The sequence below is a fragment of the Adiantum capillus-veneris genome, chromosome 8 (genome assembly GCF_014529385.1).
Source record: "Adiantum capillus-veneris isolate H3 chromosome 8, ASM1452938v2, whole genome shotgun sequence".
NCBI classification, from domain to species: domain Eukaryota; kingdom Viridiplantae; phylum Streptophyta; class Polypodiopsida; order Polypodiales; family Pteridaceae; genus Adiantum; species Adiantum capillus-veneris.
Window position 1 is genome coordinate 37982665 of NC_140938.1, and position 13459 is coordinate 37996123.

General features: G+C 43.5%; 1 protein-coding gene across 2 annotated transcripts in view; it reads left to right on the forward strand.

Annotated features, from left to right (window-relative positions):
- LOC147451986 (uncharacterized) overlaps positions 1-13459 on the forward strand; it is a 94370-nt gene that overhangs the window by 51931 nt on the left and 28980 nt on the right. The gene's annotated exons all lie outside the window — the stretch shown is intronic.

The following is a 13459-nucleotide window of genomic DNA, read 5'->3' on the forward strand; positions in this document are numbered from 1 at the left end:
AAAGCTTAGAAAGATTCTTCTTTTACGGAGGATCCTATCCTTTGTGTACCCCGGACTTATTAGCCACTCCCACCCCCTTACTTCATCGCGCATCGGACGAGCTCTTGTCTTCATCGCTGTGTCTTACATGACATAAGCAGGTTACACACGGGTTCTAGCGGAGAACTTGACAAAGATAACACCTCTCGAGGGGGTGGGGGGGGGGGGAGGGCAAAGAAAAGTTGAAATCCGGCGCAAGAACTGAAGAAAAAATGAAGATTTGGGCAAATTTTTGGCAGAGAAATTTGCCATAGCGGAGTACAAGCATCAATTGCAGGGTGACATATTTGTGAAAGATTGATCAAGTACTCTAGAGACCCAAGATTTGCGAAACATTTGAAGAATTATCGGATTGATGAGATTTACTCGAGGTGGCGAGAGGCCATTGATTCTCTTCTTAGGTCGGAAGGAAAGCTGAAAGGACAAACGAGTGCAGAAAAGCGAAACCTGTAGTCGTAGAAAGAGTTGGACATAATTCTTGAAAAGAGGAACTAGAGGACCACCAAAAGACAAGCCAAGGAATTCGAGAGTAGCCGAAGAGCGCGGAAGAAAAGGAAAGACGAAAGCCGGATTGGTACCAGACTTTGTGAGGACCGACCTTGATCGAATGGAGGAAAGTACCAAACTTTGCAAAGCATGGGGCAAAGTGCTAGACCAGGAAGCCCTTATCTTCTTTGATGGAGAAGCCAAGGCCAACTTCATCTCAACGGAATTGGTGGCTTCACTTTGAATTACATATGAGGAAATGGGGCCACCGGCGGAAGCTATTCTAGAGGCATCCGGATGGGATGTTGCCATTACACCTGTCATTGGCAAACTACATTTGCATTATCAGGGGTATTTAGGGCATGAGGACTTTTACATCATGTCTTTGGAAGGGTGTGACGTCCTCCGAGGAATCCCGTGGTTCCCCAAGAACAGTGCCGTGGTCGATTATAGGGCAAGGAAAGCCATCTTGAAGAATGAGAAGGACAAAGAGATTGTATTGAAGGGCGAGTCTGTCCCACTGGTATCGGCTTTGATTGTTTCGAGTTTAATGAAATCCAGTCTTTTTGTTTATTCGATCTTCTGGAAAGATTTGAATGATGATCAAAGGTCAAATATGTTTGACCTTAACAAAAAATGACAAGAATTTTTGCAAGCTTAGGCGGACTGTTTCCTTGAAGGCTTATCAGGAGAGTTACCTCCTGCTCATCCGAAAGATCATACGATTGATATGATTCCCGATAATTTACCACTGAACCGGCCACCTTACTGAGTTAGCCGAGCCCAAAATGAAGAAATAATGAACTAGAACAAAATTCCCATTCCGAGGATTGATGATAAACTCGACAGACTTCAGGGTTCTACTTACTTTAGCCGAATTGATCCGAAGAGTGTTATCATCAGATTTGAATTGCTCTTGGAGACGTCTACAAGATAGCTTTCAGAACAACTTTTGGTTTGTATGAATATTTGGTGATGCCATTTGGCCTTACAAATGCTCTGGCTACATTCAACTGCATGATGGATAGAGAGTATCGATCATTTGTGGGCACTTTTTTTGACGACATCATTGTCTTCTCCAAGAGTGAGGTAGAGCACAGAGACCATCTGTTAGAAGTTTTCTAGAGATTGCGGCAACATAAACTGGTTGTAAATGCGAAAAAGAGCGAGTTTTTCTTGCGAGACATACACTTTTTGGGACACGTCTCAACAGAAGGTGTAAAGATGGACCCAGCCAAAGTTGAGACCATTTGTGTTTGACACGATTTAAAGAATGTTCATGAAGCTCGAAGTTTTTTGGGTTTTTGCTCCCATTATCAGCAGTTCATTTGAAAATTTGCAGAGATAGCTTCTCCTTTGTATGTGTTGATTCAGGAAGGGGTTATTTTTACTTGGGGATTGTCAGAGATTGCAGCCTTCCAGTCTCTCAAGGAAAAGTTGACTACCGGAAAGCATTGGCTTTACCAGACTTGCAAAAGGCCTTTGACGTTTACTGTGATGCATGGTCGTAGTTTGGGAGCAGTCTTGATGCAAGAAGGCCATGTCATAGCTTACAAGAGCAGGATGTTTTCATGTCCCAAACAGGGTGCATAGATTTATGAGAGAGCTTTTGGCAATGATCCATGCTCTTAGTCAGTGGCAACATTTTCTACTTGGAGCCGACTTTACTGTCTTCACCAACCATCAGAGTTTACGCTACTTCTTGTCGCAGAAGTAGTTTTTTGCGAAAGCAGATGAGGTGGGCTAACTTCCTGTCATAGTTTCATTTCTAGATAGTCCATGTTCAGGGACAGAAGAATTTAGTGTCAGATGCGTTGTCTAGAAAGGCCTTGGTTCTGGCTATTTCCGCAATACATCATCAAAGATTCGAGGATATGGTAGATCAGTTTGCCATAGATCCCGATTTTGCAGATATCTTTCACCAGATACAGAGTGGAGAGACAGTTGCAGGCTATTCCATACAGGACAACTATTTGATACAGAAAACGATGTGTGTTACACAGCCTTTGAGGGAAGAGGTTTTGACAGAGTGCCATTGCCTGTCTTTTTTCCGGCCACCGTGGCATAGGTACCACCACCGTGGCATAGGCACCACCTTGAGGGGTGTTGAGCGTTACTTTTACTGACCGAGGCTCAAAAAGGATGTGGATGAGTTTATTCTCAGTGTGCCAAAAGTTCAAGTTTGACAGGCATAAGGCACCGGGATTTCTATAGCCTTTGCCCATACCCTCCTGTCCTTGGGAAAGCATTGCCATGGATTTTATTTTTGATCTTCCCAAGACTCAAAGTGGGCAGAATTGCATTTGGACAATCATCGACACATTCAATAAATAGGCTCACTTCATTCCGGTAAAGAAGACAATCAAGCTCAATCATGTGGCGAAACTGTTTGTCTCACAGATTTTCCGATCACATGGCATGCCTGAGCCCATTGTTTCTGAGAGAGATCCCCGGTTTAATAGTTCTGGAGGGCAATATGGGAGAACATTGGCACACGATTGCAATTCTTATCCTCGTTCCACCCGCAGACAGATGGGCAATTTGAGATAGCCAATTCAGTGGTTTTTGATTTGTTGAAGTCTTATATTTGGATCAGAAGACTCAATGGGAAAAGTATTTGCCCTTGGTGGGGTTTGCGTACAATAACACAGTTCATTCTTCAATGAGGAAGGCGCCATTTGAGGTAATTGAGAATGACTAAGAAAGATACATTGTTTGACTACTTCTAGAGGTTTTGGGATACTTAGGGTAAAACCCCCAACTTAAGGCCACCTAAGAGAGGGAGCCTAGATCTCCGATCTCCGAGCTCAATTATAACCAGTCAGTAGCTCATTTGATTCGCTTCGTCGAGAGCTTTACGAAAAAATTGATCTCAACTTTTTTGATGATCGGAGCCGAAAGTTATAAATCCATTTATGCATTCCTGTGTAACAAAAATGGGTGTGAAAAAGAAGACACACCAACCCCAAAAGAAAGACATGGGTGCCAACAAGGGTTAAAGTCATCCATTGCCCAATGAAAAGGTTGCATTTCAAAAAAGATGAACGTTGAGCATTCTTTTGAATTGCACAAAGTTGGTTCATCTTTGTCTTATTATTGGGGTGTCATTGTCTTTTCTTTGGGGGGTGGTTTTTTATTGGCCCCTTTACCCTATTTGCTAGAGAGACCAGATTGAGCGGTTTTGTTGTGGTCTGCCAAAAGAGATTTGAGACTATTGTCTAAACCAGAAGTGTGACTCCATTCAGAGACTTATGGGACATGCTAAGCAATGACGTGGAATGCATGCCGGCTTATTGACTTATCCTACGGACACAATAATATCCACCTCAACCGGCAAGAGTCTGCCAGTGAAAAGAATGAATCGGGGGAACCGGATCACAACTCATCACAGGATTCTAGAGAATGAGATGATAGTACATCTGAAGGTTCCGACGAACTAAGGGAATCAGATGCAAGTTCATCAAAGGATTCCGGAGAGAGAGGGGATCAGATGATAGTGCGTCTCAGAGTTCTGATGATTGAGACTGACATGCAATGGACAAGGGAAGCTACCGAAGCTACCCATAGGTCCCAGGGCACAAGGAAAGAAACAAAAAGGGAATCAACTGGTAGATCAGAGAATTGCCCAGACCCAGGATAAGATTTTTGAACCGAATCAGTATGATCTAGATCTGGATACTGCTTTTGCTGTCATGTGCACATCTAACCCTATGTGTACGTGGACAAGCTACTTCATGGCAAGGGTTCAGTTCAGTTAGCTTAGAAAGTGTTCTCACACTTTTGTGAGTCTATTCGCAGACCGTGCATGTCCAAACACTTAAGAGTAGATGCATATCCTTTGGTTGCACATAACATGATCATCAGATTTCCATCAGAACCCATCGGGAGCATTTTTACAGTGCATAGACCTATTTTAGCCAATTATCAGTTATTATTTTTAAGTGACTTTTTTTGGGAAATTGGGTAGGGCAATTTAGCAAGCCAAGTATATAAGAAACCCTAGCACTAGCACTTTCTGGCAGAAGAGGCAGAGGACCACCGTCAAGTGCATCTTCTCGGCAAGAACATCAGGAAAACCCTAGCATTTTCAAGCAAGCAAGATCAGCCAGTGTTTTTGGACCAGATACCTAGCGTTTTCTGCTGCAACAACCTAGCGTTTCCATGAGGATTCAGCCCTGGCATTTGCAGTTGCAGATCAGCCCCGACGGTAGCAGACTCCAGCAATTAGCCGAGCGTTTTTGCATCAGCAGAGAATCAGCCCCTAGCGTTTTGCAGATTCTTCGTGACAAGACCCAGATTAGCATCAGCGTTTTCAGTTTTCAGCATCAAGACACCGCAGTAGAAGTCCCGAACCTCGCAGACCTCACCTTCCCGCAGCAGATCCTCGCCGCACGGTCAGATCAACGAGCGTCTGCAGATTCAGCCCGGAAAAGGCAGATGCCGTTGTCGTTGCATCGTCGTCATCGACATAGAGTCAGAATTCAGCAGATACAAGATTTGCAGATTTCAACCATTAGCGTTTTCAGATTTCAGCCCGTCTCGTCGTCGTCGACATCGAGCAAGTCCATTGCATTGTAGAAATTTGTGCAATCAATAGTAGACCACTCCACCATAGAGAGTGGGCCTTTGGAGAAGGGTTTGACAACATTATGGTGTCGTATTCTTCTGTCGCTATCTCTCAGTCTCAGCACCTTCATTCATAGTGTTTGCCACTTTGTTTGTGATCATTTGCACTCTCTCACTAAAGGAACGAAAGGCTCTCCCTTTCGTGAGTAAAAGGAACCTTAAGCACAGTTCGGAGCACTCATCTTGAGCAAAGTTCATCATTCACATCCGCTGCGCCTTACATTGGTATCAGAGCTTTGGCAGTGTTTTGTATCACTCAAGGAAAGAACCACAAGAACCATAGAATACTAAGAAGATAAATGATGTATCTTCAGATTGAAGTTGCCAAATACTAAGAAGATTCACAATGCTTTTCATGTGAGTCTATGAAACCTTTCAAGGGTGAGGTGTCACTCCTTTTGTTTTCATCAATTGAGGAAAGCAGGAGCGCATGATGTTCACGAGATTCTGCTTTTTGTAGCATCATGCTGGTGAAGTGTGTTGTGTGTGTGTGTTGTTGTTGTTTTAAACTAAAAATATATTCAACAAAACATATCAGTTCAAAAGACAGTCGGCCTTACAATAAAGGACATAGATAAGCACAAAAACGACTGAGTCTTTGATTAATCTTTGCACTTTACAATGAGAATGAAGTATCACTCTAATGTTTTTGTACACTAGATAGTTACGAGTAGTGATGTCTATAGCAGAAAGGGCTAAGGTGCACCATTGGCAGACAACAACTTTAAGCCAAAAAGACCCTAAGTAAAGATAGAGTCTTCACCTGCATCCATATAAACAAGTTAAGAGATTCGTTAGCCTTGAATACGTGTTACAGGTGTCAAAGAAATTGTCATCCATGTCCTACTTAAAATCTATTTATTTTAAACCTACCATCCAATATTGTTTTTCTGTCACATGACTTTTGTGAGAGGGTATGATTTATATATATACTTTTACTCCTTTTTTATGAATTGAAGGTCATCACTCTCTCAGTTTCTATTTTAAATGAGATCATAACTTACAAGTAAAGATGATAAGTGACCCCATTCTTTTTTTTGGAAAAGAGTTTATATTTATTTAAATAGAGTAAATTCTGATTAGAAGGCCACTACCCCTTCTTATCCAAATGTTTAAAAAATCCTTGTCCCACAAGGTTTTTTGCCTCATTTTAAAGCCATCAGGGTAAAAATGTTTTACAATTTAGAGCCGTCAGAGAGAGTATGGCCTAAAAGGAACATTTTAGTCAAAGAAATTAAAACAGATTTGGACACTCCAAGTCAAGAATCAACCACGACAGCACCAAATAACCACTTCAAAACAGTTCACAGTTCACAATAGATTTGCATTGGCCCTGCGGAGTTCCGTGCCACTCTGCAGAGTGTGAGTCCTCACCACGTATCTAAATTACAAGGGATGCCAAAACCAAAGCCCCAAAAGCTTCAGATAAAAAATAAAGCAAACTCTTTTTCTCTCACAAGCTCTCTGCCTAGAGCATTAATAAAATAAAGCAATCGAATTCTCTCTCTCTAGCTCAATTTGCGTAGAGAAAAGGCTGACGCAAAAGCTGAAAAACCGCCGCAATTTACAAAAATTCTGCCACGTCATCATCACGGAAAACAACTCTGCTGCCCTTTTAGGGTTAGGGTTTTTGCTGCTTTTAGGGTTTTTGGTAGATTTTAGGGTTTCCAAGTTTTAGGGTTAGGGTTTCCTCTCGGACAGCCACGTCATCACTTTGCGACATACCCCCCTCTTGAAAGCATTGTAATCGCCCTCGATTACGCGTGCAAAACAGACAGAGGCCATAAACCACCGTCTTAGCAGACACTGACTGTTAGTACCTATATACTAGGAACACACATCTAGCACATGTACCAATCGACAGTCACATCACAAACAACACAGGACATCACTAGACATCACAAGACATCACATGACATTCAACATTCATTCGGATCTTAGACCATGATTTATCGGCAATGTAGCTAGCAATCACATCTAGATCCAATCGGGACCTTATCGATGTCCGATTGACTAACCCCTATTGCAACCATGTCTATTCGAGATCAATCAGACCAAAATGCTGCAATCATTTCGTCTATCAGTTCCTGCACTTAAAAGAAGTCAAGAACAAATGAGTATCATAATCAGGAATTCCATTTCATAAAGTCATGCAGCAGAATACTGTCAGCTTTCAGTATCCCTGAAGCTCAAAGAGACATCAGTGACTTTAGTATCAAAATCAAGGCATCTGTTGACAAAGGAGCGGATTGACTCTCCTCTTGTGCATCCCACTGCACCAGATCTCCGGCCAAGCTGAATTTTGGGTTCCATTTGGAGTAGACTATGCTAAACCAAAAGCATCGAGGTAAAGTTTCACAATCTGAGTAGTATCTGCTAGGTCCTCCTCCTCCATCCACTTCGCATCCAATGAATGATAGTTCTTGAATTTAACCAAGAACCGCCTTTGGACTTTACCTTTCTTCGTATCCTTATGTGCCAAAATCTGTTCAAGAACAAGGATATCCTTGTTTTCTTCCAGTTCGGGTTGCTCATCAGGCACATCACCTTTAAAAGGTTTGAAGAGACTCACATGGAATGCATTGTGAATCTTCCAAGTATTAGGCAGTTTCAGTCGGAAGGAGACATCATTTATCTTTTCAGTGATCTGGAAAGGTCCGTAGTATCGCATACGAAGCTTTGGAAAAAGCCTCTCCTTTCCCTTTTTCTTTCTTAGGCGTGCCTCCTCAAAACGTAAGAGCACCCGCACCCAATCATCCTCCTTCAATTTCAAGTTGCGAGGATGGCGATCCGCTACCTATTTCTGTCGTTCTTGAGATTTCTGCAAAGTCTCGCGAACCTTGGCAAAAGCCGTATCTAAGTCTTGCATATATTCATCCGCTTCAAAAATCCTATCTTTCGTGCTTAGGAAGGGTGGAACCTTCGCAGCACCTTCAACAATCTCAAATGGCGCCTTCCCCATCGAAGAGTGTATCGTGGTATTGTAGGCAAATTCCACCAAAGGTTCCCATTGAGATATAAGACTTCAATAAATCTAGAACCACTGAATTTGCAATCTCAGATTGCGTGTCAGTCTGCGGGTGGAACGATGACGAGAACTGCAACCGCGTGCCAATGTTCTCCCAAATATCCTTCCAAAACAAACTCGTAAATCTAGGGTCTCTGTCGGAGACATTCGTGCATGCCATGTAATCTGAAAATCTGGGCCACAAACAGTCTCGCTAAGTGATCCGGCTTGACTGTTTTCTTCACAAGAATGAAATGAGCCTGTTTGCTAAATCTGTCAATAACAGTCCATATACCATTGTGACCACTCTGTGTTCTCGGGACATCAAAAATGAAATCCATATTTTCCCAGGGGCGGGTGGGTATGGGTAAAGGTTGTAACAATCCCTGTGCTTTATGCCTGCCAAACTTGACCTTCTGCCATACTAAGCAACTGCGCACAAACTCTTCCACATCCTTCTTGAGTCTCGGCCAAAAGAAGTATCTCTCTACCCCTTTCATGGTGGTAGCAATGCCGTGGTGACCCGTAAAAGGTGGACAGTGGCATTCAGTCATAACCTTTTGCCTCAACGGTTGTGTAACGCACAACATGTTTTTTCTCATCAAGTAGCCATCCCGAATGGAATATCCCGCTACTGTCTCCCCATCCCGTATCCGTGTGAAAACGTTTGCAAAATTTGTATCTGTGGCATACTGGACGACCATATCCTCGAAGCTATCGCGGAAATAGCCAGAACCAACGGCTTATGAGACAAAGCATCTGCCACCACATTCTTTTGTCCCTGCACATGGAGAGTCTGGAAGTGAAACTGCGACAAGATGTTCACCCACCGCATCTACTTTTCCGAAAGTTGCTTCTGTGACAAGAAGTAGTGCAAACTTTGATGGTCTGTCAAGACAGTAAAATCCGCTCCGAGCAGGTAATGCCGCCATTGAGTAAGAGCATGGATAACCGCCAAAAGCTCTTTCTCATAAATCTGTGCTGTCATCTCCGGCCTTGAGAACAATCGGCTCTCGTGAGCAATGACATGGCCTTCTTGCATTAAGACCGCACCGAGACTAGGACCATAAGCATCACAATATACTTCAAATGACTTCTGCAAGTCCGACAGAGTCAAAACTGGTCCTGTAGTCAATTTCTCTTTCAATGTCTGAGAGGCAGTCACCTCTTTTGGTCCCCACGAGAAACGGACTCCTTTTTGTGTCAAGATATGCAAAGGGGAAGCAACCTCTGCAAACTTTCGAATGAACCGCCTGTAGAACGAACACACTCCCAAGAAGCTTCTAACTTCATGGACATTCTTGAAATCGGGCCAATCACGGATAGTCTCTATCTTGGCCGGATCCATTTGCACTCTTGCTGATGAGACAATGTGTCCCAAAAAGTGTATCTCTGGTAGGAAAAATTCACTTTTCTTTGCATTAATCACTAACTTGTGATCTCGTAATGCCTGAAAGACTTGAAGCAGACGATCTCTATGTTCTGCCTCATTTTTGGAGAAAACAATGATGCCGTCAAAGAAAGTGCCAACAAATAGCCTGTACTCTTGAAAAATCCTGTCCATCATCCAGTTAAATGTCGCAGGAGCGTTGGTTAAGCGAAAAGGCATCACCAAAAACTCAAATAACCCAAAAGTCGTCCGAAAAGCTGTCTTGTAGACGTCTCCCGGCGCGATTCTGATTTGATGATATCCACTCTTCAAATCAATCCTACTAAAGCACAAGGATCCCTGTAATCTGTCGAGTATATCATCGATCCTAGGAATCGGAAGTTTGTTCTTGATGGTGATTTTGTTGAGAGCTCTATAATCGATGCACATTCTCCAAGATCCGTCTTTCTTCAAAACCAACAACACTGGAGAGTAATACGGTGAAGTACTAGGTTGGACAAGACGCTTTTCCAAGAGGTCTTTCACTTGGTTCATAATCTCTTCATTCTGTGCTCGGTTCACACGGTAAGGTGGCCAGTTCGGTGGTATGCTTCCAGGTATCAGATCAATGGTATGATCTTCAATCCTCTAAAAAGCAATCGGCATGAGTGTGGAGAGAAATCTTGGCGTTCTTTTGTTCAGGCCAAAACATATTCGACCTTTATCCATCATTCAGTTCTCTCCCAAAAGAATGAGTAAAGAAACTGAAGTTCATCAAGTACAATCTCTGAGCCCTTCATTTGTCAAAGTCGCTTTCTCGGCCCGATAGTCAACCACGGCGTAGTTCTTGTGGTACAAAGGGATTCCGAGCAAAACGTCACTCGTGTCCCCTGAACACCCCGGTCATTGCAAACGAAGTTTGCCAATGCTCGGTGTAATGGCAACATCCCGTCCGGGTGCCAGTCGAACTACCTCCGCCTGTGGCCTCAGCCTGTTGGACGTAATTCTAAATCGAGCCGCCAATTCCAAGTGAAAAGAAGTTGGCCTTGGCTTCTTCAAAAGAGCTTCCTGATCCTTCACTTTGCCCCAAAAAAGGGGGCACAGTTTGTACTTTCATTCATTTGATTCGGTTCAGGTCCCACGCCATGTGGTACCAGTTCTGCTTTTTTTCTGCCTTTTCCGCCACGTCTCTCAGCTGCTTTAGAACTTTCTAGCCTTTCTTCATCTTGTTCATTCAGTGCCTTGTTAGGGCACTTCGCGGAGGAATGTCCATGTTCCCCGCATCCAATGCACTTCCCCTCCCTGATGAAGCGAGCTCTCTCCTCAGGAGTAAGCTTGGGTCGTGCATCGTTCTTTTCTGGGTTGCTCTTTCTCTTTCTACTTTCATTCGATGAAGTCTGTTCGGCTCGTTGTGTCATGACCTCATCGGTAGGGTAGGTTAGACTCCCAGAGTGAATGACAAAGCCCCGTTTCGCATGACTCATCAACTCTTGAATAGAAAGCTGACTTCTGTTCCAAGCAGTGATCTCGGATCTCTGTAGGTAGACCCAAGGTAAACCACTCAATCTGTTCTCTGAACGAGATCTTCTTGAATGAAGAGGCGGGTAGAAAAGAGCTCCAAAATCTCTCGCAATAAGTATCCACTGTATCTCTCTTGGTCATCCGAAGATGGTTCCAAGCAGCTCGTATATCGCGTTCATACTCTTCCCTCAGCGAAGAAGAAATAAAAAGCTTCTTAAATTTCAGCCATTTAATTGGCACAGCCTTGTTTAAAAGAAGCGTGGACCACCACGTTCGAGCATTCCCCTTAAAATAAGAGGCAGCTCTCCAAATCTTGGAGTGCTCTGAATAGCGTCCTCCCGCGAAAGCGATGTCAAACTGCTGTTTAAAAGACAAAGCCTTCGAAGCATCTTTATATCCTGAAAAAGTGTCAAATTTGATCGATTGTCCACCTTCCTTAAACTCTCGGACTTTCTTGCTTTTATCTTCCAGAAAGTCATACTGGTTGGCTTTATAAAAATTCTTCTTGTTTGCATAAAAGTTGCTGTCATCGGAGTCTGAACTGTCTGTAGACGAGTCCTCTGTAGAACTGTCACTCACTGGGCGAGATTTAGACTTCTTTGCCTTTTTCTTGCCCTTTCCAAAGCGTTGTTTCTTGCTTCGCTTTTTGCCTTTTCTGTCTTCTTTGCTCGAATCTGGAGACCTAGAAGAACTGTCAAAAGAAGAAGAAGAAGAAGAATTGGGTACTCCTTCAAATCGAACACGGTTCTTCTGTTTCTTTGCCTTATCAAATGTCGACTGACGACCCAAATAACCCGAGAAGTCAATGCCTTTCTTTTGCTTTTTGCCGTGCTTTTTGGCTTTCTTCTGCGCGTCAAAAAGCTGAGCAATCCGTGCATCAATCACCTCTTCTAATTCCTTCTCTGAATATTGCTTGTGAGCAGAAGGTTTCTTGAGAGTGGGTTTCGGGGGTGGTGTTGTGGTTTTCTACTGCTCGTGCGCTTCTTGAAAAGAAGTCTCACTCATATATTTTACCAATTTTGGGTCCTTTGCAAAACTGAGCATCATCTTTGTCGCATCGCCAATCAATTGACGACGCTTCATTTCTCGTTGCTTCGCCTGAGTAGGCCGAGGCGGGCCATACTCTCTGCCGGAATCTTCGTTGTGATCCTTGCCCGCATCTCCGGATGCAGAGGGAGTCGACTGATCCTTGCGTGAAGCCATAGGTGCCGCGGAAAAAAAATTGGGGATCGTATTTCCCGTAGAAGAGAAATCGGCCGTGCTCTGATACCACTATAATAGACTTGGACACTCCAAGTAAAGAATCGATCCCGATAGCACCAAATAACCACTTCAAAACAGTTCACAGTCCACAATAGATTTGCACTGGCCCAGCGCAGTTCCGTGCCTAGAGATATTGGCCCGAAAGACTGGCGCCCCTTTCGTTATTTGTTTATGTATTAATTAGTTCAAAGTACAAGAGTGTGGTTAGGGTTTCTCTCTCAGACTCTACGTCCAGATGCTCTGTAGAGTGTGAGCCCTCACCACGTATTTAAATTACAAGGGATGCCAAAAGCAGAGCCCCAAAAGCTTCAGATAGAAAATAAAGCAAACTCTTTTTCTCTCACAAGCTCTCTCTCTAGAGCATTAATAAAATAAAGCAATCGAATTCTCTCTCTCTAGCTGAATTTGCGTAGAGAAAAGGCTGACGCAAAAGCTGAAAAACCGCCGCAATTTACGGAAATTCTGCCATGTCATCATCACGGAAATCAGCTCTGCTGTCCTTTTAGGGTTAGGATTAAGGTTAGGGTTTCTGCTGTTTTTAGGGTTTGCAGGTTTTAGGGTTAGGGTTTCCAGAATCTGGGTTTTCAGCAGCAGTCAGGGTTCCCGCATGCTCTCGGGCAGACACATCGTCACTTTGTGATAGAAATCACTTAGGATTTTAGTCAAAGTATGGTATAAGCTAGAACGACTCATTCCCTAAATATGATAGTCTGCAAGATGTACTTGGGTAAAATACATGATTTTTTGTATCATAATGCAGGAACATCAAGCAAGATGATTAAGTGTTCTATGCATAGTCCTCAAGTAATATGCAAGTGTTTTTAAGAAACCAATTATTTAGTGTGATGAGAGGTGGTAGACTAATACACCCTAAAAGATCACATAAGATGGGAGTCTTTTCACAAATAAGACTGAGATAGTACTATGAGGGCTAGCCTGGAGGAGATCACGCACCTCCCCTTTGCTAGAGCCTAGGTCAGTTGTGATGATCTTGCAAATAACAGAGGTGGCTTGAAGGCACCCCACCTCTCCCTCTAAGCTCGCTTGCTCTGTCGGCGAAAGAGCAAGTCGGATGGTGGGCTTGGCGGGGTAGGGCGAGGGTGGCGACGACGCGACTTTTGCTGCTGTGAGTCCTTTCTCTGAAGGAA